Here is a 16,747-nt window from a genome sequence, read left to right on the forward strand (position 1 = left end):
ATTAAAAAGGACTATGGATTAAAGCATTTAATGTCAATGGCCATTCTAAGCTGAATGTCCCTGCTCTCGTCAGATCACAGAAGTTACACAGCTTAAGGCCTCGCTAGTACCAGTATGGGAGACTGTCTGGGAATCCGTGGTGCGGTTGACTGTTTATTATGATGTTTAGATTTTGTTTCACAATAGATTAAATAGGACTATGGATTAAGGCTTTTAATGTCAATGGCCATTCTAAGCTGAATGTGCCTGCTCTCGTCAGATCGCAGAAGTTACACAGCTTAAGGCCTCGCTAGTACCAGTGTGGGAGACTGTCTGGGAATCCGTGGTGCGGTTGACTTTTTATTATGTCGTTTAGATTTTGTTTCACAATAGATTAAATAGGACTATGGATTAAAGCATTTAACGTCAATGGCCATTCTAAGCTGAATGTGCCTGCTCTCGTCAGATCGCAGAAGTTACACAGCTTAAATCCTCGCTAGTACCAGTGTGGGAGACTGTCTGGGAATCCGTGGTGTGGTTGACTTTTTATTATGTCATTTAGATTTTGTTTCACAATAGATTAAATAGGACTATGGATTAAAGCATTTAACGTCAATGGCCATTCTAAGCTGAATGTGCCTGCTCTCGTCACATCGCAGAAGTTACACAGCTTAAGGCCTCGCTAGTACCAGTGTGGGAGACTGTCTGGGAATCCGTGGTGCGGTTGACTTTTTATTATGTCGTTTAGATTTTGTTTCACAATCGATTAAAAAGGACTATGGATTAAAGCATTTAATGTCAATGGCCATTCTAAGCTGAATGTGCCTGCTCTCGTCAGATCGCAGAAGTTACACAGCTTAAGGCCTCGCTAGTACCAGTGTGGGAGACTGTCTGGGAATCCGTGGTGCGGTCGAATTTTTATTATGTCGTTTAGATTTTGTTTCACAATCGATTAAAAAGGACTATGGATTAAAGCATTTAATGTCAATGGCCATTCTAAGCTGAATGTGCCTGCTCTCGTCAGATCGCAGAAGTTACACAGCTTAAGGCCTCGCTAGTACCAGTGTGGGAGACTGTATGGGAATCCGTGGTGCGGTTGACTTTTTATTATGTCGTTTAGATTTTGTTTCACAATAGATTAAATAGGACTATGGATTAAAGCATTTAATGTCAATGGCCATTCTAAGCTGAATGTGCCTGCGCTTGTCAGAACGCAGAAGTTACACAGCTTAAGGCCTCGCTAGTACCAGTGTGGGAAACTGTCTGGGAATCCGTGGTGCGGTTGAATTTTTATTATGTCGTTTAGATTTTGTTTCACAATCGATTAAAAAGGACTATGGATTAACGCATTTAATGTCAATGGCCATTCTAAGCTGAATGTCCCCTGCTCTCGTCAGATCGCAGAAATTACACAGCTTAATACCTCGCTAGTACCAGTGTGGGAGACTGTCTGGGAATCTGTGTTGCGGTTGACTTTTTATTATTTTGTTTCACAATAGATTAAATAGGACTATGGATTAAGGCTTTTAATGTCAATGGCCATTCTAAGCTCAATGAGCCTGCTCTCGTCAGATCGCAGAAGTTACACAGCTTAAAGCCTCGCTAGTACCAGTGTGGGAGACTGTCTGGGAATCCGTGGTGCGGTTGTCTTTTTATTATGTCGTTTAGATTTTGTTTCACAATCGATTAAAAAGGACTATGGATTAAAGCATTTAATGTCAATGGCCATTCTAAGCTGAATGTGCCTGCTCTCGTTAGATCGCAGAAGTTACACAGCTTAACGCCTCGCTAGTACCAGTGTGGGAGACTGTCTGGGAATCCGTGGTGCGGTTGACTTTTTATTATGTCGTTTAGATTTTGTTTCACAATAGATTAAATAGGACTATGGATTAAAGCATTTAACGTCAATGGCCATTCAAAGCTGAATGTGCCTGCTCTCGTCAGATCGCAGAAGTTACACAGCTTAAATCGTCGCTAGTACCAGTGTGGGAGACTGTCTGGGAATCCGTGGTGCGGTTGACTTTTTATTATGTCATTTAGATTTTGTTTCACAATAGATTAAATAGGACTATGGATTAAAGCATTTAACGTCAATGGCCATTCTAAGCTGAATGTGCCTGCTCTCGTCAGATCGCAGAAGTTACACAGCTTAAGGCCTCGCTAGTACCAGTGTGGGAGACTGTCTGGGAATCCGTGGTGCGGTTGACTTTTTATTATGTCGTTTAGATTTTGTTTCACAATCGATTAAAAAGGACTATGGATTAAAGCATTTAATGTCAATGGCCATTCTAAGCTGAATGTGCCTGCTCTCGTCAGATCGCAGAAGTTACACAGCTTAAGGCCTCGCTAGTACCAGTGTGGGAGACTGTCTGGGAATCCGTGGTGCGGTTGAATTTTTATTATGTCGTTTAGATTTTGTTTCACAATCGATTAAAAAGGACTATGGATTAAAGCATTTAATGTCAATGGCCATTCTAAGCTGAATGTGCCTGCTCTCGTCAGATCGCAGAAGTTACACAGCTTAAGGCCTCGCTAGTACCAGTGTGGGAGACTGTATGGGAATCCGTGGTGCGGTTGACTTTTTATTATTTTGTTTCACAATAGATTAAATAGGACTATGGATTAAGGCTTTTAATGTCAATGGCCATTCTAAGCTCAATGTGCCTGCTCTCGTCAGATCGCAGAAGTTACACAGCTTAAAGCCTCGCTAGTACCAGTGTGGGAGACTGTCTGGGAATCCGTGGTGCGGTTGTCTTTTTATTATGTCGTTTAGATTTTGTTTCACAATCGATTAAAAAGGACTATGGATTAAAGCATTTAATGTCAATGGCCATTCTAAAATGAATGTGCCTGCTCTCGTTAGATCGCAGAAGTTACACAGCTTAACGCCTCGCTAGTACCAGTGTGGGAGACTGTCTGGGAATCCGTGGTGCGGTTGACTTTTTGTTATGTTGTTTAGATTTTGTTTCGCAATAGATTAAATAGGACTATGGATTAAGACATTTAACGTCAATGGCCATTCTAAGCTGAATGTGCCTGCTCTCGTCAGAGCGCATAAGTTACACAGCTTAAGGCCTCGCTGGTACCAGTGTGGGAGACTGTCTGGGAATCCGTGGTGCGGTTGTATTTTTATTATGTCGTTTAGATTTTGTTTCACAATCGATTAAAAAGGACTATGGATTAAAGCATTTAAAGTCAATGGCCATTCTAAGCTGAATGTCCCTGCTCTCGTCAGATCGCAGAAGTTACACAGCTTAAGGCCTCGCTAGTACCAGTGTGGGAGACTGACTGGGAATCCGTGGTGCGGTTGACTTTTTATTTTGTCGTTTCGATTTTGTTTCACAATAGATTAAATAGGACTATGGATTAAAGCATTTAACGTCAATGGCCATTCTAAGCTGAATGTGCCTGCTCTCGTCAGAACGCAGAAGTTACACAGCTTAAGGCCTCGCTAGTACCAGTGTGGGAGACTGTCTGGGAATCCGTGGTGAGGTTGACTTTTTATTATGTTGTTTAGATTTTGTTTCACAATAGATTAAATAGGACTATGGATTAAGGCTTTTAATGTCAATGGCCATTCTAAGCTGAATGTGCCTGCTCTCGTCAGATCGCAGAAGTTACACAGCTTAAGGCCTCGCTAGTACCAGTGTGGGAGACTGTCTGGGAATCCGTGGTGCGGTTGACTTTTTATTATGTCGTTTAGATTTTGTTTCACAATCGATTAAAAAGGACTATGGATTAAAGCATTTAATGTCAATGGCTATTCTAGGCTGAATGTACCTGCTTTCGTCAGATTGCAGAAGTTACACAGCTTAAGGCCTCGCTAGTACCAGTGTGGGAGACTGTCTGGGAATCCGTGGAGCGGTTGGCTTTTTATTATGTTGTTTAGATTTTGTTTCACAATAGATTAAATAGGACTATGAATTAAGGCTTTTAATGTCAAAAGCCATTCTAAGCTGAATGTGCCTGCTCTCGTCAGATCGCAGAAGTTACACAGCTTAAGGCCTCGCTAGTACCAGTGTGGGAGACTGTCTGGGAATCCGTGGTGCGGTTGACTTTTTATTATGCTGTTTAGATTTTGTTTCACAATAGATTAAATAGGACTATGGATTAAGGCTTTTAATGTCAATGGCCATTCTAAGCTGAATGTGCCTGCTCTCGTCAGATCGCAGAAGTTACACAGCTTAAGGCCTCGCTAGTACCAATGTGGTAGACTGTCTGGGAATCCGTGGTGCAGTTGACTTTTTATTATGTCGTTTAGATTTTGTTTCACAATCGATTAAAAAGGACTATGGATTAAAGCATTTAATGTCAATGGCCTTTCTAAGCTGAATGTGCCTGCTCTCGTTAGATTGCAGAAGTTACACAGCTTAATGCCTCGCTAGTACCAGTGTGGTAGACTGTCTGGGAATCCGTGGTGCGGTTGAATTTTTAATATGTCGTTTAGATTTTGTTTCACAATCGATTAAAAAGGACTATGGATTAAAGCATTTAATGTCAATGGCCATTCTAAGCTGAATGTGCCTGCTCTCGTCAGATCGCAGAAGTTACACAGCTTAAGGCCTCGCTAGTACCAGTGTGGGAGACTGTCTGGGAATCCGTGGTGCGGTTGACTTTTTATTATGTCGTTTAGATTTTGTTTCACAATCGATTAAAAAGGACTATGGATTAAAGCATTTAATGTCAATGGCCATTCTAAGCTGAATGTGCCTGCTCTCGTCAGATCGCAGAAGTTACACAGCTTAAGGCCTCACTAGTACCAGTGTGGGAGACTGTCTGGGAATCCGTGGTGCGGTTGACTTTTTATTATGTCGTTTAGATTTTGTTTCACAATAGATTAAATAGGACTATGGATTAAAGCATTTAACGTCAATGGCCATTCTAAGCTGAATGTGCCTGCTCTCGTCAGATCGCAGAAGTTACACAGCTTAAGGCCTCGCTAGTACCAATGTGGGTGACTGTCTGGGAATCCGTGGTGCGGTTGAATTTTTATTATGTCGTTTAGATTTTGTTTCACAATCGATTAAAAAGGACTATGGATTAAAGCATTTAATGTCAATGGCCATTCTAAGCTGAATGTGCCTGCTCTCGTCAGATCGCAGAAGTTACACAGCTTAAGGCCTTGCTAGTACCAGTGTGGGAGACTGTCTGGGAATCCGTGGTGCGGTTTTCTTTTTATTATGTTGTTTAGATTTTGTTTCACAATAGATTAAATAGGACTATGGATTAAGGCTTTTAATGTCAATGGCCATTCTAAGCTGAATGTGCCTGCTCTCGTCAGATCGCAGAAGTTACACAGCTTAAGGCCTCGCTAGTACCAGTGTGGGAGACTGTCTGGGTATCCGTGGTGCAGTTGACTTTTTATTATGTCGTTTAGATTTTGTTTCACAATCGATTAAAAAGGACTATGGATTAAAGCATTTAATGTCAATGGCCATTCTAAGCTGAATGTCCCTGCTCTCGTCAGATCGCTGAAGTTTCACAGCTTAAGGCCTCGCTAGTACCAGTGTGGGAGACTGTCTGGGAATCCGTGGTGCGGTTGACTTTTTATTATGTCGTTTAGATTTTGTTTCACAATCGATTAAAAAGGACTATGGATTAAAGCATTTAATGTCAATGGCCATTCTAAGCTGAATGTGCCTGCTCTCGTCAGATCGCAGAAGTTACACAGCTTAAGGCCTCACTAGTACCAGTGTGGGAGACTGTCTGGGAATCCGTGGTGCGGTTGACTTTTTATTATGTCGTTTAGTTTTTGTTTCACAATAGATTAAATAGGACTATGGATTAAAGCATTTAACGTCAATGGCCATTCTAAGCTGAATGTGCCTGCTCTCGTCAGAACGCAGAAGTTACACAGCTTAAGGCCTCACTAGTACCAGTGTGGGAGACTGTCTGGGAATCCGTGGTGCGGTTGACTTTTTATTATGTTGTTTTGATTTTGTTTCACAATAGATTAAATAGGACTATGGATTAAGGCTTTTAATGTCAATGGCCATTCTAAGCTGAATGTGCCTGCTCTCGTCAGATCGCAGAAGTTACACAGCTTAAGGCCTCGCTAGTACCAGTGTGGGAGACTGTCTGGGAATCCGTGGTGCGGTTGACTTTTTATTATGTCGTTTAGATTTTGTTTCACAATCGATTAAATAGGACTATGGATTAAAGCATTTAACGTCAATGGCCGTTCTAAGCTGAATGTGCCTGCTCTCGTCAGAATGCAGAAGTTACACAGCTTAAGGCCTCGCTAGTACCAGTGTGGGAGACTGTCTGGGAATCCGTGGTGCGGTTGAATTCTTATTATGTCGTTTAGATTTTGTTTCACAATCGATTAAAAAGGACTATGGATTAAAGCATTTAATGTCAATGGCCATTCTAAGCTGAATGTCCCTGCTCTCGTCAGATCGCAGAAGTTACACAGCTTAAGGCCTCGCTAGTACCAGTGTGGGAGACTGTCTGGGAATACGTGGTGCGGTTGCCTTTTTATTATGTTGTTTAGATTTTGTTTCACAATAGATTAAATAGGACTATGGATTAAGGATTTTAATGTCAATGGCCATTCTAAGCTGAATGTGCCTGCTCTCGTCAGATCGCAGAAGTTACACAGCTTAAGGCCTCGCTAGTACCAGTGTGGGAGACTGTCTGGGAATCCGTGGTGCGGTTGACTTTTTATTATGTCGTTTAGATTTTGTTTCACAATCGATTAAAAAGGACTATGGATTAAAGCATTTAATGTCAATGGCCATTCTAAGCTGAATGTGCCTGCTCTCGTTAGATCGCAGAAGTTACACAGCTTAACGCCTCGCTAGTACCAGTGTGGGAGACTGTCTGGGAATCCATGGTGCGGTTGACCTTTTATTATGTCGTTTAGATTTTGTTTCACAATCGATTAAAAAGGACTATGGATTAAAGCATTTAATGTCAATGGCCATTCTAAGCTGAATGTGCCTGCTCTCGTCAGATCGCAGAAGTTACACAGCTTAAGGCCTCGCTAGTACCAGTGTGGGAGACTGTCTGGGAATCCGTGGTGCGGTTGACTTTTTATTATGTCGTTTAGATTTTGTTTCACAATCGATTAAAAAGGACTATGGATTAAAGCATTTAATATCAATGGCCATTCTAAGCTGAATGTGCCTGTTCTCGTCAGAACGCAGAAGTTACACAGCTTAAGGCCTCACTAGTACCAGTGTGGGAGACTGTCTGGGAATCCGTGGTGCGGTTGACTTTTTATTATGTCGTTTAGATTTTGTTTCACAATAGATTAAAAAGGATAATGGATTAAAGCATTTAACGTCAATGGCCATTCTAAGCCGAATGTGCCTGCTCTCGTCAAATCGCAGAAGTTACACAGCTTAAGACCTCGCTAGTACCAGTGTGGGAGACTGTCTGGGAATCCGTGGTGCGGTTGAATTTTTATTATGTCGTTTAGATTTTGTTTCACAATCGATTAAAAAGGACTATGGATTAAAGCATTTAATGTCAATGGCCATTCTAAGCTGAATGTCCCTGCTCTCGTCAGATCGCAGAAGTTACACAGCTTAAGGCCTCGCTAGTACCAGTGTGGCAGACTGTCTGGGAATCCGTGGTGCGGTTGCCTTTTTATTATGTCGTTTAGATTTTGTTTCACAATAGATTAAATAGGACTATGGATTAAAGCATTTAATGTCAATGGCCATTCTAAGCTGAATGTGCCTGCTCTCGTCAGAACGCAGAAGTTACACAGCTTAAGGCCTCGCTAGTACCAGTGTGGGAGACTGTCTGGGAATCCGTGGTGCGGTTGAATTTTTATTATGTCGTTTAGATTTTGTTTCACAATCGATTAAAAAGGACTATGGATTAAAGCATTTAATGTCTATGGCCATTCTAAGCTGAATGTCCCTGCTCTCGTCAGATCGCAGAAGTTACACAGCTTAAGGCCTCGCTAGTACCAGTGTGGGAGACTGTCTGGGAATCCGTGGTGCGGTAGACTTTTTATTATGTTGTTTAGATTTTGTTTCACAATAGATTAAATAGGACTATGGATTAAGGCTTTTAATGTCAATGGCCATTCAAAGCTGAATGTGCCTGCTCTCGTCAGATCGCAGAAGTTACACAACTTAAGGCCTCGCTAGTACCAGTGTGGGAGACTGTCTGGGAATCCGTGGTGCGGTTGAATTTTTATTATGTCGTTTAGATTTTGTTTCACAATCGATTAAAAAGGACTATGGATTAAAGCATTTAATGTCAATGGCCATTCTAAACTGAATGTCCCTGCTCTCGTCAGATCGCAGAAGTTACACAGCTTAAGGCCTCGCTAGTACCAGTGTGTGAGACTGTCTGAGAATCCGTGGTGCGGTTGAATTTTTATTATGTCGTTTAGATTTTGTTTCACAATCGATTAAAAAGGACTATGGATTAAAGCATTTAATGTCAATGGCCATTCTAAGCTGAATGTGCCTGCTCTCGTCAGATCGCAGAAGTTACACAGCTTAAGGCCTCGCTAGTACCAGTGTGGGAGACTGTCTGAGAATCCGTGGTGTGGTTGACTTTTTATTATGTCGTTTAGATTTTGTTTCACAATAGATTAAATAGGACTATGGATTAAAGCATTTAACGTCAATGGCCATTCTAAGCTGAATGTGCCTGCTCTCGTCAGAACGCAGAAGTTACACAGCTTAAGGCCTCGCTAGTACCAGTGTGGGAGACTGTCTGGGAATCCGTGGTGCGGTTGAATTTTTATTATGTCGTTTAGATTTTGTTTCACAATAGATTAAATAGGACTATGGATTAAAGCATTTAATGTCAATGGCCATTCTAAGCTGAATGTGCCTGCTCTCGTCAGAACGCAGAAGTTACACAGCTTAAGGCCTCGCTAGTACCAGTGTGGGAGACTGTCTGGGAATCCGTGGTGCGGTTGAATTTTTATTATGTCGTTTAGATTTTGTTTCACAATCGATTAAAAAGGACTATGGATTAAAGCATTTAATGTCTATGGCCATTCTAAGCTGAATGTCCCTGCTCTCGTCAGATCGCAGAAGTTACACAGCTTAAGGCCTCGCTAGTACCAGTGTGGGAGACTGTCTGGGAATCCGTGGTGCGGTAGACTTTTTATTATGTTGTTTAGATTTTGTTTCACAATAGATTAAATAGGACTATGGATTAAGGCTTTTAACGTCAATGGCCATTCTAAGCTGAATGTGCCTGCTCTCGTCAGAACGCAGAAGTTACACAGCTTAAGGCCTCGCTAGTACCAGTGTGGGAGACTGTCTGGGAATCCGTGGTGCGGTTGAATTTTTATTATGTCGTTTAGATTTTGTTTCACAATCGATTAAAAAGGACTATGGATTAAAAAAATTTAATGTCAATGGCCATTCTAAGCTGAATGTCCCTGCTCTCGTCAGATCGCAGAAGTTACACAGCTTAAGGCCTCGCTAGTACCAGTGTGGGAGACTGTCTGGGAATCCGTGGTGTGGTTGACTTTTTATTATGTTGTTTAGATTTAGTTTCACAATAGATTAAATAGGACTATGGATTAAAGCTTTTAATGTCAATGGCCATTCTAAGCTGAATGTGCCTGCTCTCGTTAGATCGCAGAAGTTACACAGCTTAAGGCCTCGCTAGTACCAGTGTGGGAGACTGTCTGGGAATCCGTGGTGCGGTTGACTTTTTATTATGTCGTTTAGATTTTGTTTCACAATCGATTAAAAAGGACTATGGATTAAAGCATTTAAAGTCAATGGCCATTCTAAGCTGAATGTGCCTGCTCTCGTTAGATCGCAGAAATTACACAGCTTAACGCCTCGCTAGTACCAGTGTGGGAGACTGTCTGGGAATCCGTGGTGCGGTTGACTTTTTATTATGTCGTTTAGATTTTGTTTCACAATCGATTAAAAAGGACTATGGATTAAAGCATTTAATGTCAATGGCCATTCTAAGCTGAATGTGCCTGCTCTCGTTAGATCGCAGAAGTTACACAGCTTAATGCCTTGCTAGTACCAGTGTGGGAGACTGTCTGGGAATCCGTGGTGCGGTTGACTTTTTATTATGTTGTTTAAATTTTGTTTCACAGTAGATTAAATAGGACTATGGATTAAGGCTTTAATGTCAATGGCCATTCTAAGCTGAATGTGCCTGCTCTCGTCAGATCGCAGAAGTTACACAGCTTAAGGCCTCGCTAGTACCAGTGTGGGAGACTGTCTGGGAATCCGTGGTGCGGTTTACTTTTTATTATGTCGTTTAGATTTTGTTTCACAATCGATTAAAAAGGACTATGGATTAAAGCATTTAATGTCAATGGCCATTCTAAGCTGAATGTGCCTGCTCTCGTTAGATCGCAGAAGTTACACAGCTTAACGCCTCGCTAGTACCAGTGTGGGAGACTGTCTGGGAATCCGTGGTGCGGTTGACTTTTTATTATGTTGTTTAGATTTTGTTTCACAATAGATTAAATAGGACTATGGATTAAAGCATTTAACGTCAATGGCAATTCTAAGCTGAATGTGCCTGCTCTCGTCAGATCGCAGAAGTTACACAGCTTAAGGCCTCGCTAGTACGAGTGTGGGAGACTGTCTGGGAATCCGTGGTGCGGTTGACTTTTTATTATGTTGTTTAGATTTTGTTTCACAATAGATTAAATAGGACTATGGATTAAGGCTTTTAATGTCAATGGCCATTCTAAGCTGAGTGTGCCTGCTCTCGTCAGATCGCAGAAGTTACACAGCTTAAGGCCTCGCTAGTACCAGTGTGGGAGACTGTCTGGGAATCCGTGGTGCGGTTGCCTTTTTATTATGTTGTTTAGATTTTGTTTCACAATAGATTAAATAGGACTATGGATTAAGGCTTTTAATGTCAATGGCCATTCTAAGCTGAATGTGCCTGCTCTCGTCAGATCGCAGAAGTTATACAGCTTAAGGTCTCGCTAGTACCAGTGTGGGAGACTGTCTGAGAATCCGTGGTGTGGTTGACTTTTTATTATGTCGTTTAGATTTTGTTTCACAATAGATTAAATAGGACTATGGATTAAAGCATTTAACGTCAATGGCCATTCTAAGCTGAATGTGCCTGCTCTCGTCAGAACGCAGAAGTTACACAGCTTAAGGCCTCGCTAGTACCAGTGTGGGAGACTGTCTGGGAATCCGTGGTGCGGTTGAATTTTTATTATGTCGTTTAGATTTTGTTTCACAATCGATTAAAAAGGACTATGGATTAAAAAAATTTAATGTCAATGGCCATTCTAAGCTGAATGTCCCTGCTCTCGTCAGATCGCAGAAGTTACACAGCTTAAGGCCTCGCTAGTACCAGTGTGGGAGACTGTCTGGGAATCCGTGGTGTGGTTGACTTTTTATTATGTTGTTTAGATTTAGTTTCACAATAGATTAAATAGGACTATGGATTAAAGCTTTTAATGTCAATGGCCATTCTAAGCTGAATGTGCCTGCTCTCGTTAGATCGCAGAAGTTACACAGCTTAAGGCCTCGCTAGTACCAGTGTGGGAGACTGTCTGGGAATCCGTGGTGCGGTTGACTTTTTATTATGTCGTTTAGATTTTGTTTCACAATCGATTAAAAAGGACTATGGATTAAAGCATTTAAAGTCAATGGCCATTCTAAGCTGAATGAGCCTGCTCTCGTTAGATCGCAGAAATTACACAGCTTAACGCCTCGCTAGTACCAGTGTGGGAGACTGTCTGGGAATCCGTGGTGCGGTTGACTTTTTATTATGTCGTTTAGATTTTGTTTCACAATCGATTAAAAAGGACTATGGATTAAAGCATTTAATGTCAATGGCCATTCTAAGCTGAATGTGCCTGCTCTCGTTAGATCGCAGAAGTTACACAGCTTAATGCCTTGCTAGTACCAGTGTGGGAGACTGTCTGGGAATCCGTGGTGCGGTTGACTTTTTATTATGTTGTTTAAATTTTGTTTCACAGTAGATTAAATAGGACTATGGATTAAGGCTTTAATGTCAATGGCCATTCTAAGCTGAATGTGCCTGCTCTCGTCAGATCGCAGAAGTTACACAGCTTAAGGCCTCGCTAGTACCAGTGTGGGAGACTGTCTGGGAATCCGTGGTGCGGTTTACTTTTTATTATGTCGTTTAGATTTTGTTTCACAATCGATTAAAAAGGACTATGGATTAAAGCATTTAATGTCAATGGCCATTCTAAGCTGAATGTGCCTGCTCTCGTTAGATCGCAGAAGTTACACAGCTTAACGCCTCGCTAGTACCAGTGTGGGAGACTGTCTGGGAATCCGTGGTGCGGTTGACTTTTTATTATGTTGTTTAGATTTTGTTTCACAATAGATTAAATAGGACTATGGATTAAAGCATTTAACGTCAATGGCAATTCTAAGCTGAATGTGCCTGCTCTCGTCAGATCGCAGAAGTTACACAGCTTAAGGCCTCGCTAGTACGAGTGTGGGAGACTGTCTGGGAATCCGTGGTGCGGTTGACTTTTTATTATGTTGTTTAGATTTTGTTTCACAATAGATTAAATAGGACTATCGATTAAGGCTTTTAATGTCAATGGCCATTCTAAGCTGAGTGTGCCTGCTCTCGTCAGATCGCAGAAGTTACACAGCTTAAGGCCTCGCTAGTACCAGTGTGGGAGACTGTCTGGGAATCCGTGGTGCGGTTGCCTTTTTATTATGTTGTTTAGATTTTGTTTCACAATAGATTAAATAGGACTATGGATTAAGGCTTTTAATGTCAATGGCCATTCTAAGCTGAATGTGCCTGCTCTCGTCAGATCGCAGAAGTTATACAGCTTAAGGTCTCGCTAGTACCAGTGTGGGAGACTGTCTGGGAATCCGTGGTGCGGTTGACTTTTTATTATGTCGTTTAGATTTTGTTTCACAATCGATTAAATAGGACTATGGATTAAAGCATTTAACGTCAATGGCAATTCTAAGCTGAATGTGCATGCTCTCGTCAGATCGCAGAAGTTACACAGCTTAAGGCCTCGCTAGTACCAGTGTGGGAGACTGTCTGGGAATACGTGGTGCGGTTGAATATTTATTATGTCGTTTAGATTTTGTTTCACAATCGATTAAAAAGGACTATGGATTAAAGCGTTTAATGTCAATGGCCATTCTAAGCTGAATGTCCCTGCTCTCGTCAGATCGCAGAAGTTACACAGTTTAAGGCCTCGCTAATACCAGTGTGGGAGACTGTCTGTGAATCCGTGGTGCGGTTGACTTTTTATTATGTCGTTTAGATTTTGTTTCACAATCGATTAAAAAGGACTATGGATTAAAGCATTTAATGTCAATGGCCATTCTAAGCTGAATGTGCCTGCCCTCGTTAGATCGCAGAAGTTACACAGCTTAACGCCTCGCTAGTACCAGTGTGGGAGACTGTCTGGGAATCCGTGGTGCGGTTGACTTTTTATTATGTCGTTTAGATTTTGTTTCACAATAGATTAAATAGGACTATGGATTAAAGGATTTAACGTCAATGGCCATTCTAAGCTGAATGTGCCTGCTCTCGTCAGATCGCAGAAGTTACACAGCTTAAGTCCTCGCTAGTACCAGTGTGGGAGACTGTCTGGGAATCCGTGGTGCGGTTGAATTTTTATTATGTTGTTTAGATTTTGTTTCACAATCGATTAAAAAGGACTATGGATTAAAGCATTTAATGTCAATGGCCATTCTAAGCTGAATGTCCCTGCTCTCGTCGGATCGCAGAAGTTACACAGCTTAAGGCCTCGCTAGTACCAGTGTGGGAGACTGTCTGGGAATCCGTGGTGCGGTTGACTTTTTATTAAGTCGTTTAGATTTTGTTTCACAATAGATTAAATAGGACTATGGATTAAAGCATTTAACGTCAATGGCCATTCTAAGCTGAATGTGCCTGCTCTCGTCAGATCGCAGAAGTTACACAGCTTAAGGCCTCGCTAGTACCAGTGTGGGAGACTGTCTGGGAATCCGTGGTGCGGTTGACTTTTTATTATGTCGTTTAGATTTTGTTTCACAATCGATTAAAAAGGACTATGGATTAAAGCATTTAATGTCAATAGCCATTCAAAGCTGAATGTCCCTGCTCTCGTCAGATCGCAGAAATTACACAGCTTAAGGCCTCGCTAGTACCAGTGTATGAGACTGTCTGGGAATCCGTGGTGCGGTAGACTTTTTATTATGTCGTTTAGATTTTGTTTCACAATCGATTAAAAAGGACTATGGATTAAAGCATTTAATGTCAATGGCCATTCTAAGCTGAATGTCCCTGCTCTCGTCGGATCGCAGAAGTTACACAGCTTAAGGCCTCGCTAGTACCAGTGTGGGAGACTGTCTGGGAATCCATGGTGCGGTTGACTTTTTATTATGTCGTTTAGATTTTGTTTCACAATCGATTAAAAAGGACTATGGATTAAAGCATTTATTGTCAATGGCCATTCTAAGCTGAATGTGCCTGCTCTCGTCAGATCGCAGAAGTTACACAGCTTAAGGCCTCGCTAGTACCAGTGTGGGAGACTGTCTGGGAATCCGTGGTGTGGTTGACTTTTGATTATGTCGTTTAGATTTTGTTTCACAATAGATTAAATAGGACTATGGATTAAAGCATTTAACGTCAATGGCCATTCTAAGCTGAATGTGCCTGCTCTGGTCAGAACGCAGAAGTTACACAGCTTAAGGCCTCGCTAGTACCAGTGTGGGAGACTGTCTGGGAATCCGTGGTGCGGTTGAATTTTTATTATGTCGTTTAGATTTTGTTTCACAATAGATTAAATAGGACTATGGATTAAGGCTTTTAATGTTAATGGCCATTCTAAACTGAATGTGCCTGCTCTCGTCAGATCGCAGAAGTCACACAGCTTAAGGCCTCGCTAGTACCAGTGTGGGAGACTGTCTGGGAATACGTGGTGCGGTTGACTTTTTATTATGTCGTTTAGATTTTGTTTCACAATCGATTAAAAAGGACTATGGATTAAAGCATTTAATGTCAATGGCCATTCTAAGCTGAATGTGCCTGCTCTCGTCAGATCGCAGAAGTTACACAGCTTAAGGCCTCGCTAGTACCAGTGTGGGAGACTGTCTGGGAATCCGTGGTGCGGTTGACTTTTTATTAAGTCGTTTAGATTTTGTTTCACAATAGATTAAATAGGACTATGGATTAAAGCATTTAACGTCAATGGCCATTCTAAGCTGAATGTGCCTGCTCTCGTCAGATCGCAGAAGTTACACAGCTTAAGGACTCGCTAGTACCAGTGTGGGAGACTGTCTGGGAATCCGTGGTGCGGTTGACTTTTTATTATGTCGTTTAGATTTTGTTTCACAATCGATTAAAAAGGACTATGGATTAACGCATTTAACGTCAATGGCCATTCTAAGCTGAATGTCCCTGCTCTCGTCAGATCGCAGAAGTTACACAGCTTAAGGCCTCGCTAGTACCAGTGTGGGAGACTGTCTGGGAATCCGTGGTGCGGTTGACTTTTTATTATGTCGTTTAGATTTTGTTTCACAATCGATTAAAAAGTACTATGGATTAAAGCATTTGATGTCAATGGCCATTCTAAACTGAATGTGCCTGCTCTCGTCAGATCGCAGAAATTACACAGCTTAAGGCCTCGCTAGTACCAGTGTGGGAGACTGTCTGGGAATCCGTGGTGTGGTTGACTTTTGATTATGTCGTTTAGATTTTGTTTCACAATAGATTAAATAGGACTATGGATTAAAGCATTTAACGTCAATGGCCATTCTAAGCTGAATGTGCCTGCTCTGGTCAGAACGCAGAAGTTACACAGCTTAAGGCCTCGCTAGTACCAGTGTGGGAGACTGTCTGGGAATCCGTGGTGCGGTTGAATTTTTATTGTGTCGTTTAGATTTTGTTTCACAATCGATTAAAAAGGACTATGGATTAAATCCTTTAATGTCAATGGTCATTCTAAGCTGAATGTCCCTGCTCTTGTTAGATCGCAGAAGTTACACAGCTTAACGCCTCGCTAGTACCAGTGTGGGAGACTGTCTGGGAATCCGTGGTGCGGTTGCCTTTTTATTATGTCGTTTAGATTTTGTTTCACAATAGATTAAATAGGACTATGGATTAAGGCTTTTAATGTTAATGGCCATTCTAAGCTGAATGTGCCTGCTCTCGTCAGATCGCAGAAGTTACACAGTTTAAGGCCTCGCTAGTACCAGTGTGGGAGACTGTCTGGGAATCCGTGGTGCGGTTGACTTTTTATTATGTCATTTAGATTTTGTTTCACAATCGATTAAAAAGGACTATGGATTAAAGCATTTAATGTCAATGGCCATTCTAAGCTGAATGTGCCTGCTCTCGTTAGATCGCAGAAGTTACACAGCTTAACGCCTCGCTAGTACCAGTGTGGGAGACTGTCTGGGAATCCGTGTTGCGGTTGACTTTTTATTAAGTCGTTTAGATTTTGTTTCACAATAGATTAAATAGGACTATGGATTAAAGCATTTAACGTCAATGGCCATTCTAAGCTGAATGTCCCTGATCTCGTCAGATCGCAGAAGTTACACAGCTTAAGGCCTCGCTAGTACCAGTGTGGGAGACTGTCTGGGAATCCGTGGTGCGGTTGACTTTTTATTATGTCGTTTAGATTTTGTTTCACAATCGATTAAAAAGTACTATGGATTAAAGCATTTAATGTCAATGGCCATTCTAAGCTGAATGTGCCTGCTCTCTTTAGATCGCAGAAGTTACACAGCTTAAGGCCTCGCTAGTACCAGTGTGGGAGACTGTCTGGGAATCCGTGGTGCGGTTGACTTTTTATTATGTTGTTTAGATTTTGTTTCACAATAGATTAAATAGGACTATGGATTAAAGGATT

The 16,747-nt window shown here is 41.6% G+C and overlaps 77 pseudogenes; all 77 read left to right on the forward strand.

Annotated features, from left to right (window-relative positions):
• The first annotated feature begins 32 nt into the window (after positions 1-32).
• Positions 33-151, forward strand: LOC142706503 (5S ribosomal RNA; annotated as a pseudogene).
• A 67-nt stretch (positions 152-218) lies between these two features.
• Positions 219-337, forward strand: LOC142706136 (5S ribosomal RNA; annotated as a pseudogene).
• Positions 338-404: 67 nt separating this feature from the next.
• On the forward strand, positions 405-523 carry LOC142706141 (5S ribosomal RNA; annotated as a pseudogene).
• Positions 524-590: 67 nt separating this feature from the next.
• On the forward strand, positions 591-709 carry LOC142705991 (5S ribosomal RNA; annotated as a pseudogene).
• A 67-nt stretch (positions 710-776) lies between these two features.
• On the forward strand, positions 777-895 carry LOC142706622 (5S ribosomal RNA; annotated as a pseudogene).
• A 67-nt stretch (positions 896-962) lies between these two features.
• Positions 963-1,081, forward strand: LOC142706245 (5S ribosomal RNA; annotated as a pseudogene).
• A 615-nt stretch (positions 1,082-1,696) lies between these two features.
• Positions 1,697-1,815, forward strand: LOC142706673 (5S ribosomal RNA; annotated as a pseudogene).
• A 253-nt stretch (positions 1,816-2,068) lies between these two features.
• Positions 2,069-2,187, forward strand: LOC142706148 (5S ribosomal RNA; annotated as a pseudogene).
• A 67-nt stretch (positions 2,188-2,254) lies between these two features.
• Positions 2,255-2,373, forward strand: LOC142706442 (5S ribosomal RNA; annotated as a pseudogene).
• A 67-nt stretch (positions 2,374-2,440) lies between these two features.
• On the forward strand, positions 2,441-2,559 carry LOC142706247 (5S ribosomal RNA; annotated as a pseudogene).
• A 56-nt stretch (positions 2,560-2,615) lies between these two features.
• On the forward strand, positions 2,616-2,734 carry LOC142706152 (5S ribosomal RNA; annotated as a pseudogene).
• Positions 2,735-3,173: 439 nt separating this feature from the next.
• On the forward strand, positions 3,174-3,292 carry LOC142706358 (5S ribosomal RNA; annotated as a pseudogene).
• A 67-nt stretch (positions 3,293-3,359) lies between these two features.
• LOC142706407 (5S ribosomal RNA) lies at positions 3,360-3,478 on the forward strand (annotated as a pseudogene).
• A 67-nt stretch (positions 3,479-3,545) lies between these two features.
• On the forward strand, positions 3,546-3,664 carry LOC142706161 (5S ribosomal RNA; annotated as a pseudogene).
• A 253-nt stretch (positions 3,665-3,917) lies between these two features.
• Positions 3,918-4,036, forward strand: LOC142706496 (5S ribosomal RNA; annotated as a pseudogene).
• Positions 4,037-4,103: 67 nt separating this feature from the next.
• LOC142706488 (5S ribosomal RNA) lies at positions 4,104-4,222 on the forward strand (annotated as a pseudogene).
• Positions 4,223-4,475: 253 nt separating this feature from the next.
• On the forward strand, positions 4,476-4,594 carry LOC142706175 (5S ribosomal RNA; annotated as a pseudogene).
• Positions 4,595-4,661: 67 nt separating this feature from the next.
• On the forward strand, positions 4,662-4,780 carry LOC142706256 (5S ribosomal RNA; annotated as a pseudogene).
• A 67-nt stretch (positions 4,781-4,847) lies between these two features.
• On the forward strand, positions 4,848-4,966 carry LOC142706457 (5S ribosomal RNA; annotated as a pseudogene).
• A 67-nt stretch (positions 4,967-5,033) lies between these two features.
• LOC142706666 (5S ribosomal RNA) lies at positions 5,034-5,152 on the forward strand (annotated as a pseudogene).
• A 67-nt stretch (positions 5,153-5,219) lies between these two features.
• Positions 5,220-5,338, forward strand: LOC142706497 (5S ribosomal RNA; annotated as a pseudogene).
• A 67-nt stretch (positions 5,339-5,405) lies between these two features.
• Positions 5,406-5,524, forward strand: LOC142706068 (5S ribosomal RNA; annotated as a pseudogene).
• Positions 5,525-5,591: 67 nt separating this feature from the next.
• On the forward strand, positions 5,592-5,710 carry LOC142706257 (5S ribosomal RNA; annotated as a pseudogene).
• A 67-nt stretch (positions 5,711-5,777) lies between these two features.
• On the forward strand, positions 5,778-5,896 carry LOC142706455 (5S ribosomal RNA; annotated as a pseudogene).
• A 67-nt stretch (positions 5,897-5,963) lies between these two features.
• On the forward strand, positions 5,964-6,082 carry LOC142706187 (5S ribosomal RNA; annotated as a pseudogene).
• Positions 6,083-6,149: 67 nt separating this feature from the next.
• On the forward strand, positions 6,150-6,268 carry LOC142706027 (5S ribosomal RNA; annotated as a pseudogene).
• Positions 6,269-6,335: 67 nt separating this feature from the next.
• On the forward strand, positions 6,336-6,454 carry LOC142706377 (5S ribosomal RNA; annotated as a pseudogene).
• A 67-nt stretch (positions 6,455-6,521) lies between these two features.
• Positions 6,522-6,640, forward strand: LOC142706190 (5S ribosomal RNA; annotated as a pseudogene).
• Positions 6,641-6,707: 67 nt separating this feature from the next.
• On the forward strand, positions 6,708-6,826 carry LOC142706157 (5S ribosomal RNA; annotated as a pseudogene).
• A 67-nt stretch (positions 6,827-6,893) lies between these two features.
• On the forward strand, positions 6,894-7,012 carry LOC142706191 (5S ribosomal RNA; annotated as a pseudogene).
• A 67-nt stretch (positions 7,013-7,079) lies between these two features.
• LOC142706484 (5S ribosomal RNA) lies at positions 7,080-7,198 on the forward strand (annotated as a pseudogene).
• A 253-nt stretch (positions 7,199-7,451) lies between these two features.
• Positions 7,452-7,570, forward strand: LOC142706696 (5S ribosomal RNA; annotated as a pseudogene).
• Positions 7,571-7,637: 67 nt separating this feature from the next.
• Positions 7,638-7,756, forward strand: LOC142706344 (5S ribosomal RNA; annotated as a pseudogene).
• Positions 7,757-7,823: 67 nt separating this feature from the next.
• Positions 7,824-7,942, forward strand: LOC142706241 (5S ribosomal RNA; annotated as a pseudogene).
• Positions 7,943-8,009: 67 nt separating this feature from the next.
• LOC142706186 (5S ribosomal RNA) lies at positions 8,010-8,128 on the forward strand (annotated as a pseudogene).
• Positions 8,129-8,381: 253 nt separating this feature from the next.
• On the forward strand, positions 8,382-8,500 carry LOC142706562 (5S ribosomal RNA; annotated as a pseudogene).
• A 67-nt stretch (positions 8,501-8,567) lies between these two features.
• On the forward strand, positions 8,568-8,686 carry LOC142706346 (5S ribosomal RNA; annotated as a pseudogene).
• Positions 8,687-8,753: 67 nt separating this feature from the next.
• Positions 8,754-8,872, forward strand: LOC142706347 (5S ribosomal RNA; annotated as a pseudogene).
• Positions 8,873-8,939: 67 nt separating this feature from the next.
• Positions 8,940-9,058, forward strand: LOC142706242 (5S ribosomal RNA; annotated as a pseudogene).
• Positions 9,059-9,125: 67 nt separating this feature from the next.
• LOC142706348 (5S ribosomal RNA) lies at positions 9,126-9,244 on the forward strand (annotated as a pseudogene).
• Positions 9,245-9,312: 68 nt separating this feature from the next.
• Positions 9,313-9,431, forward strand: LOC142706422 (5S ribosomal RNA; annotated as a pseudogene).
• Positions 9,432-9,498: 67 nt separating this feature from the next.
• On the forward strand, positions 9,499-9,617 carry LOC142706269 (5S ribosomal RNA; annotated as a pseudogene).
• A 67-nt stretch (positions 9,618-9,684) lies between these two features.
• Positions 9,685-9,803, forward strand: LOC142706653 (5S ribosomal RNA; annotated as a pseudogene).
• A 67-nt stretch (positions 9,804-9,870) lies between these two features.
• Positions 9,871-9,989, forward strand: LOC142706009 (5S ribosomal RNA; annotated as a pseudogene).
• A 66-nt stretch (positions 9,990-10,055) lies between these two features.
• LOC142706397 (5S ribosomal RNA) lies at positions 10,056-10,174 on the forward strand (annotated as a pseudogene).
• A 67-nt stretch (positions 10,175-10,241) lies between these two features.
• LOC142706674 (5S ribosomal RNA) lies at positions 10,242-10,360 on the forward strand (annotated as a pseudogene).
• A 67-nt stretch (positions 10,361-10,427) lies between these two features.
• LOC142706568 (5S ribosomal RNA) lies at positions 10,428-10,546 on the forward strand (annotated as a pseudogene).
• Positions 10,547-10,613: 67 nt separating this feature from the next.
• LOC142706526 (5S ribosomal RNA) lies at positions 10,614-10,732 on the forward strand (annotated as a pseudogene).
• Positions 10,733-10,799: 67 nt separating this feature from the next.
• On the forward strand, positions 10,800-10,918 carry LOC142706005 (5S ribosomal RNA; annotated as a pseudogene).
• Positions 10,919-10,985: 67 nt separating this feature from the next.
• LOC142706349 (5S ribosomal RNA) lies at positions 10,986-11,104 on the forward strand (annotated as a pseudogene).
• Positions 11,105-11,172: 68 nt separating this feature from the next.
• On the forward strand, positions 11,173-11,291 carry LOC142706423 (5S ribosomal RNA; annotated as a pseudogene).
• Positions 11,292-11,358: 67 nt separating this feature from the next.
• On the forward strand, positions 11,359-11,477 carry LOC142706271 (5S ribosomal RNA; annotated as a pseudogene).
• A 67-nt stretch (positions 11,478-11,544) lies between these two features.
• On the forward strand, positions 11,545-11,663 carry LOC142706116 (5S ribosomal RNA; annotated as a pseudogene).
• A 67-nt stretch (positions 11,664-11,730) lies between these two features.
• On the forward strand, positions 11,731-11,849 carry LOC142706010 (5S ribosomal RNA; annotated as a pseudogene).
• A 66-nt stretch (positions 11,850-11,915) lies between these two features.
• Positions 11,916-12,034, forward strand: LOC142706398 (5S ribosomal RNA; annotated as a pseudogene).
• A 67-nt stretch (positions 12,035-12,101) lies between these two features.
• LOC142706675 (5S ribosomal RNA) lies at positions 12,102-12,220 on the forward strand (annotated as a pseudogene).
• A 67-nt stretch (positions 12,221-12,287) lies between these two features.
• On the forward strand, positions 12,288-12,406 carry LOC142706569 (5S ribosomal RNA; annotated as a pseudogene).
• A 67-nt stretch (positions 12,407-12,473) lies between these two features.
• On the forward strand, positions 12,474-12,592 carry LOC142706527 (5S ribosomal RNA; annotated as a pseudogene).
• A 67-nt stretch (positions 12,593-12,659) lies between these two features.
• On the forward strand, positions 12,660-12,778 carry LOC142706418 (5S ribosomal RNA; annotated as a pseudogene).
• Positions 12,779-12,845: 67 nt separating this feature from the next.
• LOC142706062 (5S ribosomal RNA) lies at positions 12,846-12,964 on the forward strand (annotated as a pseudogene).
• Positions 12,965-13,031: 67 nt separating this feature from the next.
• LOC142706126 (5S ribosomal RNA) lies at positions 13,032-13,150 on the forward strand (annotated as a pseudogene).
• Positions 13,151-13,217: 67 nt separating this feature from the next.
• On the forward strand, positions 13,218-13,336 carry LOC142706176 (5S ribosomal RNA; annotated as a pseudogene).
• A 67-nt stretch (positions 13,337-13,403) lies between these two features.
• On the forward strand, positions 13,404-13,522 carry LOC142706687 (5S ribosomal RNA; annotated as a pseudogene).
• A 67-nt stretch (positions 13,523-13,589) lies between these two features.
• Positions 13,590-13,708, forward strand: LOC142706392 (5S ribosomal RNA; annotated as a pseudogene).
• A 67-nt stretch (positions 13,709-13,775) lies between these two features.
• LOC142706192 (5S ribosomal RNA) lies at positions 13,776-13,894 on the forward strand (annotated as a pseudogene).
• Positions 13,895-14,147: 253 nt separating this feature from the next.
• On the forward strand, positions 14,148-14,266 carry LOC142706685 (5S ribosomal RNA; annotated as a pseudogene).
• A 67-nt stretch (positions 14,267-14,333) lies between these two features.
• On the forward strand, positions 14,334-14,452 carry LOC142706324 (5S ribosomal RNA; annotated as a pseudogene).
• Positions 14,453-14,519: 67 nt separating this feature from the next.
• Positions 14,520-14,638, forward strand: LOC142706658 (5S ribosomal RNA; annotated as a pseudogene).
• A 67-nt stretch (positions 14,639-14,705) lies between these two features.
• Positions 14,706-14,824, forward strand: LOC142706632 (5S ribosomal RNA; annotated as a pseudogene).
• Positions 14,825-14,891: 67 nt separating this feature from the next.
• Positions 14,892-15,010, forward strand: LOC142706193 (5S ribosomal RNA; annotated as a pseudogene).
• A 67-nt stretch (positions 15,011-15,077) lies between these two features.
• On the forward strand, positions 15,078-15,196 carry LOC142706603 (5S ribosomal RNA; annotated as a pseudogene).
• A 67-nt stretch (positions 15,197-15,263) lies between these two features.
• LOC142706281 (5S ribosomal RNA) lies at positions 15,264-15,382 on the forward strand (annotated as a pseudogene).
• Positions 15,383-15,449: 67 nt separating this feature from the next.
• On the forward strand, positions 15,450-15,568 carry LOC142706549 (5S ribosomal RNA; annotated as a pseudogene).
• Positions 15,569-15,635: 67 nt separating this feature from the next.
• On the forward strand, positions 15,636-15,754 carry LOC142706659 (5S ribosomal RNA; annotated as a pseudogene).
• A 253-nt stretch (positions 15,755-16,007) lies between these two features.
• Positions 16,008-16,126, forward strand: LOC142706434 (5S ribosomal RNA; annotated as a pseudogene).
• A 253-nt stretch (positions 16,127-16,379) lies between these two features.
• Positions 16,380-16,498, forward strand: LOC142706522 (5S ribosomal RNA; annotated as a pseudogene).
• A 67-nt stretch (positions 16,499-16,565) lies between these two features.
• On the forward strand, positions 16,566-16,684 carry LOC142706365 (5S ribosomal RNA; annotated as a pseudogene).
• Positions 16,685-16,747: the final 63 nt, after the last annotated feature.

Source organism: Rhinoderma darwinii, unplaced genomic scaffold (genome assembly GCF_050947455.1).
Source record: "Rhinoderma darwinii isolate aRhiDar2 unplaced genomic scaffold, aRhiDar2.hap1 Scaffold_3422, whole genome shotgun sequence".
NCBI classification, from domain to species: domain Eukaryota; kingdom Metazoa; phylum Chordata; class Amphibia; order Anura; family Rhinodermatidae; genus Rhinoderma; species Rhinoderma darwinii.